The sequence below is a fragment of the Triturus cristatus genome, chromosome 9, assembly GCF_964204655.1.
Source record: "Triturus cristatus chromosome 9, aTriCri1.1, whole genome shotgun sequence".
NCBI lineage: Eukaryota > Metazoa > Chordata > Amphibia > Caudata > Salamandridae > Triturus > Triturus cristatus.
The window spans coordinates 71,744,655-71,761,582 of record NC_140592.1 but is presented as its reverse complement, the minus strand read 5'-3'; positions in this window follow the sequence as shown (position 1 = coordinate 71,761,582).

The following is a 16,928-nucleotide window of genomic DNA, read 5'->3' as shown; positions in this document are numbered from 1 at the left end:
CCTGACACTCACAACGAATACAACAATGCAGCTAAGTTTTGTAGTTGGCAGAGGTTTGCCTGCTCAGCAGCGTTTGTTACTTGTTACACCAACACACACCGTAGAACCATTCAGTAGAAGTTAACTTAAACAGAAAACTTTCACTTGCACAACAATGCCACAAAGGTGCATACATGAGGAGCTATGCTTGTATTGAGAACAGTCTTACATGTCTTAGTCCGAACATCCACACACACTACAAAGATCTTTGATTGGATGGTATACATTTCAGCTCTCATATGAACCAATAGAAATCGCTTTTATTCAGCAGTCTTGACAAAAATCATCTGCACGTGTCCCAAAGACTGCAATGAGCCTGCAGCAGACGATCTCATGTCCTAACCCCAAGTTGAGCGCAATTCCAGGTTCCCCTTTTGCACATCCACTAAATAGCAATAGTGTGGGGTTCACTATTTACTGGGTTTGGGATTGTGGACCTTGGAATAGGGGCACATTTCTAATTGTGCATGCTTTCATATGTACCAAGGTGCATCAACTTGACTTTTGCTGTTCCTGCCCACATGATTTGAACATGGGTTTACCTGTCGGAAATCATGCGGGTAAAAAAAAAACCGGGGATACTCATTCCGCACATGAATTGCAAACTTGCTTAGTTATAAACTGCTGTCTGTGCCCAAAAAGGGATGTGCGCATGCGCACAGCTCAGAATGAGAGACGTAGGCTCTCGTGTGGGTCTTGGCCGGTAGCTCACCATGCCGCTGGTTCGCCAGCCACCTTCGTCTCTACCTTCCTGGCTGTTGGCTTCCAGATGTTTTTCAAGATCCACACCCACCTGGCAGGGATTGTTTTGATGGTGTGAAGTATTCACTTTTGCCAAAACTAAATGGCTGGCCAGCATGTTGCTGCTGCTGTTTCTACATTCTCTATTGCTTCATAGAAAAAAAGCCACTAAATTGGGTATTTCTGTCTCCAGGACAGAAAACGTGCTCCTCTTCCCGCGGAATTAGCAGAATTTGGCAACTCGCGTAACTCTTGTAAAACGGAGTTCTGGCCTAATTCTGCCATTCGCAGCATGGTGGAATTTCTTTCCGGCGAGGCTTCAGAAATGCTAGCTGCTGAACACGAGAGAGATTGTGGCGTCCCCAAGTGCAATTTTCTAACCCAGGTGGTCACTGGCGGTCATGAGCGGACGCGGTCAGAGGGCTGCTTCTCGAGTAGGTTTGCTGCAGCTCATGTACATTTTCTACTCGAGTGGCAGCAAAATCAAACCGAATGGCTGTGCACTCTTGAAAAGCGCATGCTGCTGTTCGTGCTGATTTTTCAGTGCTGCTCACACTACCGGCACCAAATTGCAGCATGAGGAGTGTGACTTGCATATATTCCGCCCATTGGCAGAACTCTGTGGAATCTTGCAGAGTTTTTAAGTAAGTTTTTAAGTAACTCCGCGTAATTCCGTGGAGTCAAATTCTGCGAGTTTCTCCCAACTCTACACCTGATACACAGGGAGATTTCTCCATGCCTGTCATGGCCATTTTCCTAATGTCCTGCCCAGGTCCTCTGACACCCTAAGGCAGGAAACATCAGAGACAGTAACCCTCCTATAAATGGGGCAGGGCATCGGTCAATATGACCCAGTGGCCCTGTTGTAGATGGGCCGTCTGGTTAAGGGTTTCTAGTGGCAGAGCCAGCTGAAGCTCCACCATCTTAAACATGGCTGCCCCCCACTCCTCAAAGACTCAATGAGATGGAGGAACCATCCTGCCTCATGGATTTACAGTAGGGCTCCTGTTCTTCCAAACCCTAGACGAAGGCCTTAGTCTTACTCTGAAATCTCAGAGTCGCAGAATTTTAACACCCACCCCTCCCTTCACCCCCACCAATCTGCATAGAGAGAACTGCATCCTGGATGAGCAAAACCAGGCAGGTTTGTGATCCAATCCGCGCACAATATGATGAACGTCATCCATTGTGTGGCCATCTTGGATGCAATAGTCTCTGAAAAGCCCTTGTTGGTAGTTGGTGAGAAGCAATATTGGTACATTCCTGAAACAAAACAGGTTTAATTGGTAACATCCTGCATGTTAGCTGCCAGAGGTTCATTCAGTCTTCTTTCAACATTTACAGCTCGTCCGACATCAGCTTTTACTTAAAATGCAGTTTTACAGACTATTGCTACCACATGGGTGGAAGAGGAGAGCTCATGTTTCTTATTACGGTAATCGTAATGCAAAGCAAAGCTTTGCAGCTATGGATAAAAGGGCGGTAATACTTCAGTAAGGAACAACTATATACAGTCATTTATACAATATGGATACATTTAAACAATATAGAAAAATAATCGACATACAAATTTCCAATTTTTTGAATTGGCCTTGAGGATTTTTCCAATTTTCCTATGAGGAGTGAAGGACAAAAGAATTCCTAATTTCACGAAGCTTTAACATCTGCAAATTATTTAGTTTTGTGCCTGAAAACATGGCATTTGGGAACATTCTGAACTTGTTTTTATTGTCTAATTCAAGTGATTTCAACACTTTGCTCTTTTCAGGGAGACGAACATTTCTGCAAATGCTTCTGTTAGATGTACATATGTTTCTGCTGGACATCATTAATACTTTGCGAAGATTTTCTTCCCAAAAAAATGTAAGTTTTTATCAACATTCTCAAAGCTTTTGTGCAATTCATAAATGGTCCTATTTTTTTTTATTTTTTTTAAATGTGGGGCTCAAAATCTTGCAAAATTAGATTATGTGATAACATCCACACCTAACTATGCACTTTTAAGCAGCAAAATGATTTTCCAAAACTTACTTTTTTGGATGATTTTCACCCACTGATGATCCTTTGGAAAGCTGGTAAACTTCACTTACTTCCAGAAGTAAAATGTCTGTCAACGTGGTGTAACTTGATTGGCGAAATTAAAATGTGGCCCACCCTCGCTTCAAGATGGTGGCTCCTAGTTTACCACAGGTACCTCACACGATCAAAAATAAGAAAGGAAAGCCTGCAGAGAAGTGGAAATGTACCTATTTTACCGGAATCAGACTTGGGCTAGTTTTACGGCAAGGTATAACTCAGCACTTACTGATGAGGGCCCCTAACACCAAAGCTCAAGTGGCATAGCTTGAGAACCCATTCACAAACATGGGTGAGGAGTTTAGACCGTATTATCCCTTGTGAGCTGAGTACCTGACTACTCTGTAAATAATTGGTGATGTCTGTAATGGCACTGATGAGCTAAAACGATGGAATGGAATGCACCGGAAATAAGTGCCAGTTTTTCATATTAATGAAATAATTTCCATCTAACAGATTGAGTTTCCCAAAAATAGCCATTTGTCTAAGTAAAGGTAGCCTATGTGCACCAGACTGTTTAAAAAACAATTTCCCCCATTATCAGACTGCTCCACTGAGTTTGATAAAGGCCACAATATTGCTTCTGAAAAAGGAATGTTTACACAGCAAATCATGACCAGACTGGTGCAAAGCTGCTTTTAAACCTATAGAGATTGCCCCAATGCATGTGATCGCAAATTGTTACTTGGCCACAAGTGTCAAAAATCCTTGCACCAGCCCTTTTGCAAGGCAGCACTTATACCACCTTGTTCAACATTTTCCATCTAATAAAATGTTGACCCAGTTGCTGAGTGACACATAGCAAAGTCTCCAGTGATATGTTTTCAACACAGCAGCTCACTTGGGTCTTGAAGCAGACCTACAAGGCCTTGAATAAGTGGTAGATTAATTTGAAAACATGTATGTATTATCCACGTGGCCCGAAATAGGATGTATGCCTCACGGTGGAATTGTACTAATTTACCCCACCCGAATATTACAGGATTATAGCAAAACCTGCATAAATCGACTAGATTTTTTAAATTATTTCTTAGCATAAAGGAAACATTTCTGATATTTAACTTGAAAACTTTAGCATATCTTCGTAAAATATGTTGCTTTTGATGATTTTAATATTGTAGAAATTCATGTGAATAGACTGGGAATCTGGACTGAAATCCAGAATATTTTAATCATAAACTGGGTTTTTCAAGAAAAAAATCTAAAAAAGTGTTTCCAACTCTCGGTGGAAATTTCAAAGGGAGATCATAATTCCTGAGCAAAATTAAATAACTCTTGTGACAAATAACACTCGGATAGATCATAGTTTTGAACCAGCGAAGACCAACTGATTTAGCATTGGCATAGCCTGGATTACAAGTTAATCTTCATTAAACCCCTGTGCAGGAGCGGGCCCGTGCAGGTAAGAGCGGTGGGGCCAGGTTGGGGGGGGGGGAGATTCGACAGACAACCATGAGGGAAACTTAAATAAATAATTAATTTTCCCTCGTCGTCGTCTGTTGAAATTGCCACCCCCACTGCCTGCCCCACCGGTCTTACCTGCACGAGCCGCTGCTGCTCTTTTGACCCCTGACTTTGGTTTTCACAAATTCATTTACTAGTTGTTTTTTTCCTGTTTTCCGCCCCTCCCCATCTGGTCGGTAGGACTTGGTAGGACCAAGAAAGTCTACTTCAAACCTCAATCTCACCCCAACCAGACTGGCAAGAGGAATAGAAGTGAGTGAGTGAGTAACAGAGATTGCCATAAGTAATGCAGCCCTTCCTCAGTTTTTTGTCATACCATTCATTAATATTGGGGATAAAGCCAAGACTGCAACATAAAAAAAGGCAAGCAAAATACAGGTGAGATCAAACCTTTACAGTTTCCAATATAGATCTACCCAAATGCAGGTCATCCTGATGAATTCCTAACAGAGATAATTAGACAAAAATTAGCTGGAGAGGCCATGATCGCAGCAGGACATACACCCATCAAGGAAGCACCAGCAGCCGGAGCCAAATAACGCAACAACCCTACTGTGGAATGACTCTGAACCAAAGGAGGAAGTCCCACAGGAGGGATAAATGCAGGGAATGACATCCATAATCTATCAACTGAGATCAGTAGTAACCGGATGAACCAACCTAGACAAGACCAAAGAATCCAGATGAAAGAACAACAGAACTTTAGAAAGAAAGGAAGGCATTCTTCCTTTGACCTATTCCTCTGGAATCAGCTGAACATACGCGGCCATCGGAACCAGAGAATCCAGGTCTAAGAGACACGGCTGTGAGCAGAAACACCAATTTAGGGGTAAACAAATCCATAAATATATCCTCCAAAGGGTAGAAGGAAAGGCCACGGTAATCTGCAGTATCAGTGGAAAATCCACGAGCGAAGAAACATCCTGAAGAAGGAGTCATCAGCAGCCTCAAAACAAAAGGCTCAGTTTCAGCCACAACCACCCATGGATTACAAAAAGCATAAACAACAGTGCACTGCTCCTTCAAGGTATCCACTGCCAAACCATTCTTGAACCCTTCCAACAGAGAATCCATCACCAGGAAGCGGATTTCACATGAGTCAGAGGTCTCTGGGAGAGACGCCAAATCTGAAAAGACACCTAGGTCCAGAAAGACACGCAATGCAACACAACAAGACAACTTGCTGCACGGCACTGCGTGACAGGGAGAGAGCAGGAATGCGTGATATCTACTAAGATAGGACGCATTCCAGCTTTCTCCATGAGCTTGCACACTGTGTGCTGCCTGGGGCAAAGGCAGGCACCCTTCAGCTATGGTTGCCTGCATGACAGGCAGGATTGTTTTGTGACGGAAGGGACACCTGCAATACACATATAAAGAGGAAGTAACAATGCGAAATAAAGATATTTCTTCTTGTTACACCTCTGCTGAGAAGACATACCATTTTGACGCATTACCAGGTTTACAAGTTTTTGTAAATTTGGGAATGCACCAAAATCCATGAGTGGATGTGTGGGTATGCCCACACTCCATGGAACACCTTCCTAACGCAGATAACCCAAGGCATAGACTTGCACTGCCTTGTGTTACTCTAGATTTGCTAAGTAACGCAGAGCCATGCAAAGTGTCTTTGCATGACTTAGTAAATCTGACTTAAGGGCTTGCATTGCCTTGCATCGTCATGTGCGTCGGAAGGGCAGCACAAGGGCAGCACAAGCTGTTTGTAAATCTTGGCCCCAATGTTGAAAGCGAGCCCACTTAGTGGAGACCTGATGAGACTGCTGCATGGCCTGAAATATTAGAACCCCTGATGCTGAAGCACCAGGTTGGCAATCACCACACCACAAAAACCACCAGACTCATCCATAACAACTGAGACAGTGAACCTGAAAGAAGACAGATCGTGGGACAGAACCCACAACGCACCCAAAAGCTTACTAAGGAACAGAGTACCCATACCGTGCAAGCCGATTAAGGGCTACCACACTATGGAAGACACAATAAACCTTGGTCCTTAGGGTGGGCGACAGCAACATGGCTCTCCCATTGAGGTGCAATAATCCTTTCAACAAACATAATTACCTAGTATTATGATAAACAGGGAGGGCCACATGTGACCTGGCACTGGTATTAAGATGCAAGTGCATTAGAGGGAGGCAGGGCTTGGTAGTTCAGAGGTGGCAACTGATCCTCAAAAGCCTTTGTCAGTTTTAGGTGTCGGCTGGCATGTACATGGCAAAATCACTAAACCTCAAATCGTGTCTTGTTCAGATGTAACAGAAGACATACCCACAATAATGTGATGCTGAGCATCACACAGCAAGAAACTAAGGGACATATTTACAAGCCCCTTTCGCCACCGGAGCGTCACTTTTTTTTATGCTCCAGTCGAATAGCGCCTAGTCACATATTTACAAAGTGGTGCTAAGTCACTTAACGTGGCTTAATGCCACCTGGTAAATATGCCCCTTTCCGACATTGTCCTCTGTGGGAAAGGGGCGTGCAATGGGTCTTGCAGTGGGCGTTCCACCGCAACACCCATTGCTTTTTGGCACTGCCTCAGATTTACAAGGCTGGGGCAGCGCCAAGAACAAATGCCTGGGAATACCAGGTCTCTCTTAGTATGGCGATACGAAGATAAATTAATTTTTCCTCGTATTGTGCTCTTTCCATGTGTGCTGCATTCTAAAGCACACTTAGAAAGAGAAAATTGCCTTTAAAGATTGTTAAAGTGCAAGAAGGTGTCCTTCCTGCACATAAACAATCGCCCCTGCAGCTCAGGCACCCTTGCAGCATGGCATTAGGGTGCCTGGCTGGCGCTAGGCAGCTTCTTTACCACCAGCACTAGGGGAAACACAGGTGTGCATCGTATTCTTGTGAATACGGACCATCCCTGCTTTTTAAAAATGTTGGAGCGCGGCGTTGCCAAATGTGGTGTAACAACGCACTGAGGCATTTTTTCGTCACATGTCCCTAAATGTCTCTGAAAACAGGGCCCTTGAACCAGAATCTGTCTCTTATAATCTTCTGGATGGTGTGATATTGGATGTCCTCCAACAATAAATCTCCCAAGATGCATTGCTCAGAGCTACTCAAAACTACTGACTAAAAACATCAAAGACTTTTACGTCCACTCAGAACCAAGGCTACAGATGGGAGCTCTGGCCTCCAGGCTGAACGCACAGGTGTTCTCAATCGACTCATTAAGGGTCAGTGAAACCAGACCTAGTGCTTAAAAACAATATTCAGTGTTTGGCCTGAGGAGTTACAATTATCGTATATAAAGACCGGAGCATGAGTGTGAAAAGTTGTAAAAGTTTTCAAAGACGATTGTGTGACTGCTACAGTTCAGGTTTCCCTTTGCATTCTGAGACATCCAGTTCTGTTTTTATAATGGAATACTTAACCCCTTCGGTGCTCATGACGGAATGGTTCCGTCATGACCCACGGTTGAGCTGTGCTCATGACGGAACCATTCCGTCATGACCACACCCGCGCAAGATTCCGTCAGCACAGCGGCGGAATCTGCGCAGCATCGAAGGGGTTAAATACAAAGAAGGGGTATCCGTTCGTATGGAAGGGAGAGGAGATATCTACTGTGACGTATAGGTGTAGATTGAACAGTTAAGGGGGAGGGGTCTTTCTAAATGGAATAAAGAGCCCTCACACACCCAGATTGGTGTCATTCTTCATCATTAGGCTTAGTCTCCTCGTGGGGCCAGCGCTGCAATGCCCCCCGGACGCCACTAGAGGGCTTTTTGGTGGAGATCTTCTCTTTCAGCCTTAAGGGTGAGTGAGGGTCTGTGAATCTAGGGTAGAGTGTGCATGGCAAAGATAGTGACTAAAACTACCCAAGGAGTGTCAAAACATGGTTTTAATCTGTAACCTTCTTGGCAGGATCAAATAATGTGAAATGTGAAGAGGCTGTCACTGGTGTATAATGGACGGTGACAGTTTCCACATGGGAAGTGTACTTAAAAGGTCGATATGTTTCACGCCTTTTGGTCCAGAAGGGATCCATGGCATTTCTTCAGGACTGAAAAAAACATATGTAATGACTTCTACCCTGCTCCAGTGTGGGTGTATGTAAGAAAAAAAAGAACGGCAGAGCTGCATTCCAATCCATTGTTTTTCACTCACCACGCCACTTCAGTTTAGACCCAGTCGTATGCAAATCCATCATGACCCTGCTCCTCATGGGAACAGTCCAGCCTGAACGGCCAAGCCAGGTCCTCCCTCAACTTGAATAAAAGCAACCTAAGACTGGTTATGCTCTGACAAGGGCTCATCAGCCAGGTGTAGCTTGAATCCAGTGGCACAGTGAGCACGAGACCCACGTCTGGAAACACCGTTCGCACTTAGGGCATCTCATGAACAACAACAGGGAGATGGATGGAATGTTTGAATTAATCTCAGCCAATAGATCAACAGTAGCAGATCTGTGATAGGCAGGGGATGTGGAATGCAGTCCTGATTGGATCATCTTGGTTTCTAAGGAACATCCCCATCCCTTCGCTAGTACCACTACAGTTTCCTGTAGCAATTCAGCACTTCTATGAGATATCGGCAGTCTCTCTGGGACATTATAGTACATATCCAAGGATTAACCTGGAAAAGACCCAATCAACAGGACTGCTGCAAGATATTTTGATACCCTAGGTCTGGGGCATTATCTCACCTCTATTTGCCTTTTTTACCACCAATTTAGCGACATCTTAGATCAGTGGGATCACCCCCACAGGTGGTACCTTAGGCAAATCACCTATTTGGTATTCAGAGCACATTTGAAGACGTACAGTGATCTATGAGCTTTATAAAACTCTCAATAAATATATAACGCTCTAGTTTTTCAAGGGATGTATGCACATGGAGAACCCACTAAAATATATAAACTGGGAGAGAATTTAGGCAAGAGAAATTTCCCTCTCTTTTAAAGAGCATACCTTCAAAAAGTGACTCAGTGAAAGAACCTTGCAATCATGAAGAATGCACTGACTGGGGAAGCCACAGAACAGGGAGTTGGGGAGGGTACGGCAAGATACCCTTAATCTGGTTCCGCCTTCAAATTTTAGTATATCATGAACCTAGCTATGAAAGAAGAGAACTATACAATAGGGCCAGTGGAGGCAAGGGCAGGAGGAACATTTCACTTCTTAAGGAAAACACCCTGGAAAGGGGGAATAGAACGGGTTCACCATTGGGGAGTTTGACCGTATTTCATACGTTTGAAGGAAAGATAGAGAAATTATTTATTTATTTATATCTCTGTTTATGTAATTATTTATGTGTGTGCTTTTATAGATCATGGACATTGCCTGTCATCCTTGGAGCCTTTTATATAAGAAGAGGAGAGAGGATTTAGCACTTCTGCTGTTCTACAGACTTCTGCAGTTCGAAGATCCGTATTCAAGAGGGCAACATCCGGCCAATTAGGAATTAAAGAGAGTCTCTAAGACCGTTTCCATCCCTGTGTGGCTCCATGCGCCTCAGCGCTGGAGGCTGGTGGAAACCAAGAAAGAACCAACCAGCGCAAGGAAGAAACAGGATCAGATGGACCAAAGCTCCCCATGTCGATGCATTTTTGAGTCCTCAACAAGGTGCAGTCTTTAGTCCAAGGCATTATCCTAATAGCATCTAGACTGGTGAGAATTCTCTCAATCCCACCAAATATCAATTTACTTGTCAATTACTTTGCATAATTAAGTTCATATTCAGATGGCTTTCCAGAACTCCCCCAGGTCAAAATAACATCTAGACTTAAACAGAGTTGCCTGAGCAACGCAAAACATGCGAGTCTCACCACCCACCACCTTTGCAGTGGGAAACAAGGGATATCTTCTCAAGTAAATTTTTTGTTAAAAATGAGCCATGTGGTGTATTTATCAGAACAGAGATTTGGCAAACAAATCTTTGGTTTTGTGAACAGTTCAGAAAGGATATTAATGAAATAATCTAACAGGTCACATACTGCAGATCAAGCCCTACCCATAGTTTTTAGAGATCTTTTTATAATTTGGGTTTGTAATTTGCCATGCCCCCTTTCATTTTTCAAGGTGTATAACCATTCTATTTCAGGTTCTACGTTCCACTTCCTTTATTTTGCCATCCTGGCCTCTTCAAGTATGATATTGGGCACATAATACGGCATATAAACTATTTCGGAGGAAAAGGTTTGGAAAAATAAAGGTTGAGAAAGAGAGTCAGGCCTCGGAAAGGAAACATCTCTCAATTTCAGGATAAGACAAGAGGCATTGTTCATCTTTCACTCATTTTGGTATATTTACTGTGTAGACCAATGTCTGAATGTTTGCTTTGTACTTTACATCGAACTTTACAATGATGCTACCGGATCATTGACTGAGACAAGATAGGTCTTCTTCCCCCTTTGCTCTTCTGAGATGGAAATAAAGGGAAAGGTTAAAACGCTAGCAACGCTATTCACACAGGTAACTTTCCCTTTGTGAGTAATTTATATGTGTAAGTTTACTCTTACACTTGTGGGTACCTTTACTAATTTTAGCTATTAATAAAATTAGAGTGTAAAATTACTCAAAAGTGTTGACTTCCACGTCTCCGTCCCCTGAAAAAGGGGGTGGAACCAAATTTACAAGTGAAAAAATGAGTAGTGCCGTAAAGAAACAATATGAAATCTAGCATCACACATGGTCAACCACTGGTGCTCCAAACACTCTCTTATAGAAAATATTGGAGTCAGCGATTTAAAATAAACTTTAAGAAATAATGTTAGATTAAATAAAATTATCCAAAACAGTTACAAATATAAAAAATATATAATTTAATTTGAAAAATAGCTGAAAATAAAACATATTTACTATTGAGTTATAGCATATTTTAACAACCATTTTGTAATTTATAAATGAATGTAACAATGATTAAATTTAATAAAGCAATTAAAATATATTTAATTAATTCTATGTATCACTTTTAATAATTATTAATGCATAGTAATAAACGTTTTTTTACTATAGATGGGAATTTATTTTTTAATGTGAACTTCAGAGAATTATTTTTTATTTAATTCAAATATTTACATTTATTATATATGTAATTCAAAATTAAGTTAATAGTATTGTAGCATATTTTATTTTGTACTATGTTTAAAATAATTATGAAAGTGAATGCATATTAACATTTAAAATAACAATATATTTTCTGGTTTATTATAAAGGTTTTTTTTAATTTCCATTATATTTAATCAGAAGAAGATCTCCACCCTGTTTGTGCAGTCTCCCTATGGTAAAGTGTAGGGAAAGCAAAAACGTTTATTTAACCAAAATAAATTAGCAGAAATATTTGTATATCCTCAAGTATCTGAGTCCCACTTTTTGTAAATACATTTTTAGGTCATGCATTAGCTAAGACCTCTTCATTAAAAATAATTATATATATATATTTTTTTTTGACATTGAGAAAGGCGTGAAGCGTGAATTCAAAGAAGCAACATCCCTAGTGGGCGCCTCAATTTATGATCAGGCGAAGATCGTCGTTTGGAAATATCATCCATTTGTGAGGCAATGGGTCATCCTGCTCAAGCCATTGGCTAGCTTCACTGTCAGTTACATCCTTCTGCTCTTTCACCAGAGCACATCCACACGCACAGTAGCTCCCTTCAGTGACTCGGATGTCTATGACGATGTATGCTTTTTTGAGACCAATATTTGTTTTGCTGCTTTTAGCTACTGTTTTTATATCTATATATTGGCAAGTGCCGGGCAGCTTCTACAACAGTAAAGTTTAACAAACTGACACAACAAAATATACATTAACAAAGCCAATAAGCTGGCACACTACGCCAGACCTATTGGCTTTGCCAATGTTTGTTGTATCATGTAGGGTAGGCGCCTAATTGTCAATCTTCGCCTACCTCCCATATTTTAATTGTTGCCTTGGCTACTTTGCTGAACAGAGCCCAAACGTGCCAAAAGCCACCACTAATAAACAACTCCGCAACAGATACCACAGAGAAGCTGCCACATGTGTAAAGCATTAGAAAGCAAACTTGTGCGAGAGCCATTCCTCCGATTAACCCACAAGCAGAGCTTTGATTGCAGCTTTACAGTGGAATTCATGTGGTTGCAACTCAATTATGTGGTCGTATCTGTCGAGTGCCACAGCAAACAGACATTAAAACCAGAACAATTTCCTGTAAGTGGGAGTTATTTCTACTGCAAGCCACAGTAAGGAAAACACATCTGCGCCCACACACTGAAATCTCTGAGCCTTAAAGAGAGGGCTTTAGACTTTTCATTTTAAGAGAAAACAATTGGGAATGTTAACAATAATAGCATATCTCATGTGTCTAGGATCTTTGCAAAATTTGTAATACTGATACTTTTAGGAAGAAAATGTGGAATTTGTTTTAGCAGCCCTGCATGGCTTGTTTGCCTATTCAAAGGTTCAAACCTATGACAAACAGCCCCCCAAAACAGACACATGAGCCCTAGGTCACAGTATATGTCTTGTCATGCCATTTTATGTAATGTTGTGTTATGTGATGTTGACTGAAATTCCTCAGGAGCTGTACAACATAATTATCCATATTATTATTAGCAGTCAAAGGTGAGAGTTTGTGGTGAGAGAAAAGGTTTTATTAGTTAGTCATTTAGTATAAAACCTTTATTTCAATCAGCGGTTTAAGATCATTTTAATTCATCAAAATAATCAAAACATTTGCGTGTTCCATAAAGGAAAGAATCCCTATTCTAGTATAGGAAGAAAAGGCGTCAATCAGAACCCCTGAAGAGTACTAAGTTAGAATGAGAGAGTGAGAACATAAGCCTAAAGCATCTATGTATGCCAAGTGTAAAAGGGAGCCCTAGTCATGAAGAGAAGTTCAAGAAACTCAGTAGAGATTCAGAGCAACATAGATCAAGGGTCCGTAGCGTGGTGTGGTGTGTTGGAAATCTCCTCTACTCTAGGAACACTTAATAATATAGCAAACACAATGAGATGATGAACGGTGCGCTGAAACTTTTCAGACACTCACCCCCAGTTACAGATCTGGGTTGAATCCATCATCGTTCTTTAGCTCACTTCGCCACCCCAGTCCAGAACCAGCTATGTGCAAATCAGTCTTGACTCTGTTCCTCATGGGAACAGTCCAGCCCAAACTGCCAAACAAGGGATTCACTAACCCAGAAACAAGCATCCTGGGACCGGTTTTAGCATAACACCCCTCATCAGCCAGGCTAGCTTGAATCCACTGACAAAGTGAGCAAGGGACCCAGGTCTGGGCATACCCTGCCAACTTAGGGCGAACAAAGCAAACACAAGGAGATGATGGACGAAGCGCTGAAACTTTTCAGACAGTCACCCCCAGTCACAGATCTGGGTTGAATCCATCATCGTTCTTTAGCTCACTTCACCATCCCAGTTCAGAACCAGCCATATGCAAATCAGTCTTGACCCTGGAACAGTCCAGCCCAAACTGTCAAACAAGAGATTCACTGACCCAGAAACAAGCATCCTGGGACCGGTTTCAGGGTAACACCCCTCATCAGCCAGGCTAGCTTGAATCCACTGGCAAAGTGAGCAAGAGACCCACGTCTCGCCATACCCTGCCAACTGGGGTGGCGAAGTGAGCTAAAGAACGATGATGGATTCAACCCAGATTTGTGACTGGGGGTGAGTGTCTGGAAAGTTTCAGTGCGCTGTCCATCATCCCCTTGTGTTCACTTAATAATATAGACAATGCATGAATCATAATGCTCTATTTCATAAAGTCACCCTTCGTTCGTTAGCCAATCATCTCTCGAGGCTCTTAATCGAAACAGGATCACTCCTCTTTTCATCAGGCACACAACACTAATTTGTTATAAACTTATCAGCTAACAATGTCCTGTATCAGGATTCTGGCAATTTTTCTCCTAGACAAACTACATTCCCATGAGGAAACTTCATCTTTATCATTCTTAAATTATATTTCATGAAAAGTTTATAACAACGATTACTGTTTTAGAAGAACCTCTAATTAGATCACATGAACATCCGAGGGACTTTTCATCAATTAAAAGAATACATGTCTGTGGGAAGGTCAGCAAAATAACATTTCTATTTTACATTTTCAACAACTAGAAGAGACTAATAGGTCAGTGTAAAAATATTACTGCTTCAGATGTTTAGATCTAGTACAGTCAAAAGTAGTTAGGCACTACATTTTGCACTTCTTAAAAGCACTTTAAATTTTCATTCAAGTCTATTCATGATCTCTACTTGTTCCTATATCAATAATTATTTTCTTAATATTGCGGTACTCTTCTCCAGCACGTCTTGTCATGTTATGTTTGTCATATCATGTTGTGTTATGTTATTTTATGTTAAATTATGTTATGTTGTGTTGTGTTGTAGTGTGTTATATTGTTTTTGTTGTGTTATTGTATGTTCTGGTATGTTATGTTTTGGTATGGTATGTTATGTGTCTTTAATTAAGCTAGAACCGGAGCCAGCATAATGGCCCCTCCATACTGTAGCTTGAACCAGAGCTATCCCTTAGAATACAAAGACTTATAGTCTATATGGTCTCAGTCAGGCAACACATTCACCAGTTTACACAGTTCACAAAGGTAGATGGTAACAAAATATACATTCTATATCTTAATGGTCAGACATCAAACAGCAAAAACCTCACACATCTGGCAAAAAACGATGTTGTCTGGATGCTCATGTCTTACAGGCTTAAGACCATGACGGCAGCGATATATTTAAGGTTACAAACATTTTACAGGCTCAAGACTCTGACAACAAAACTATCCTTTATGTTAAAAAGATCCCATAGGCTGGAGCTATAACAGCAGAGCTATCGCTCATGTTCAGAGACTCACAGGCCGGGGCCTTTGACAGCAGGGTTATCTCGCAGGTTACACAGGTCTTAGATGCTCAAGACTCTGACACCAAAACTATCCCTTATGTTAAACAAATCCTATAGGCTGAAGATATATCAGCAGAGTTATTGCTCGTATTCAGAGACCTACAGGCTAGGGTCTTTGACACCAAAGCTATCCCTCAGGTTAAACAGATCCTACAGGTTGAAGACTTTGGCAGCAGTGGATTGCCCATGTTCAGAGTTCTACCGGCTGGGCCCTTTCAAAGCAGGGCAAAATCACAGTTTACGCAGATCTTTAAGGCTGACACTTCAGAAAGCAGTCCTATCTGAAAGAGCTGGCAACTCACTAAGGGATGAGCAGACGGAACAGACTCATTAAAGCACGGAGAGCATCATATAGCCCCTTGTCACACAGCTGCCTCAGGCTCTACTGATGATGAGTAAACAAAAGAGAATACTGTGTGTAGAATGAGCTGGAAGGTTAGTCACTGGAACAAAGTGAAAGGAAAGATAGGGGGACAAAAAAGGCATAAAGCAAGGACTTTATGACACTATCCTTGAGGTCTCACAGGAGATACTTGCTAAGGTCTCATTCTCAAAAAGAAGAACTAGCCATCAGGATACAAAGATCTCACAGGCATGGGTTTTCAGCAGCCAAGCTATCCTCCATTTTATACTAACCATACAGGCTAAAATATCAAGGGTGTGGCTGATTGATTGTTAGATCAATTGATTAATTGTGTGATGTATAGAAGTGCAAACAGATAGTTCACGAACTAAGGGCCTCATTATTATGTCCTGTTGGGAACGGGACGGCTGACAGGGAGTTGGCGGTCCTGCCAGACAGATTACAATCCAACCGCCATGGAGGCGGCCAGAAACATGCCTCATAAAATTAAGACCTGTGCTGCAGCCTGAAAAAGGGCTGCAGCACAAGCCTCGATACTACGAGGTATGAATGTCGACATCCCTGCACTATGTGGTAGGCACCATGTGGTACCTGCCACATGGTGCAGGGATGTTTAGGGGGCACCACAGGTGTCCCCCCTGGCCCATAGCGCAGGGCCAAGGGGGAAGGTGGACCCACTAAGGGCCCCCAAAGTCACTTTTCGTCAGCCTTTTCATGGCGGGTAAACAGCCATGAAACATCCGGGACCAGGAAAGAAAGTGGGTCATGCATATGAAGAATTTTGTTATATAAGCAGAGAGCTTTAAACTGATATCTCTTGAGGACAGGGATCCAATGAAGATTCCAGAGTTCCTTAGAGATGGAGACGGTCCTCTTCAGTCCAAGCAGCAAGTGCACTGACACATTCTGGAGCAGTTATAGTTTGTACAGGAGTTACTTTGGAAGGTCTATGGAGTGGGTGTAACAGTAATCAAACTTTGACAAGATCAAGGCTTGCACATGTCCTTCATTGCAGAGGACCGAATGAAGGGAAGAATTTTCCTAATGACCCAAGTAATTTTATGTAATGCTCTGTGAAGGACAGGTGAGAGTCCATCTAAATCCCTGAATTCCGAACCAATGGTTTGGGTAAAGGCCCGAACAAATCCAGCCATCATTCTTGAGACCAGGAAAAGGCAGGGTTGAAGATCACTACCTTTGTTTTGTCGTTTAGGATCAGAGAGCTAGCCCTCATCCAATCAGAAACCTCCAGAAAGCAGTTTCTAAAGTTCCTGGCATTCTTTTTTGGATCTTTCTATAGCCTAATAATCATTAGGTTGTCATCAGCACCAGAATTACAGATGATACCGAATGATT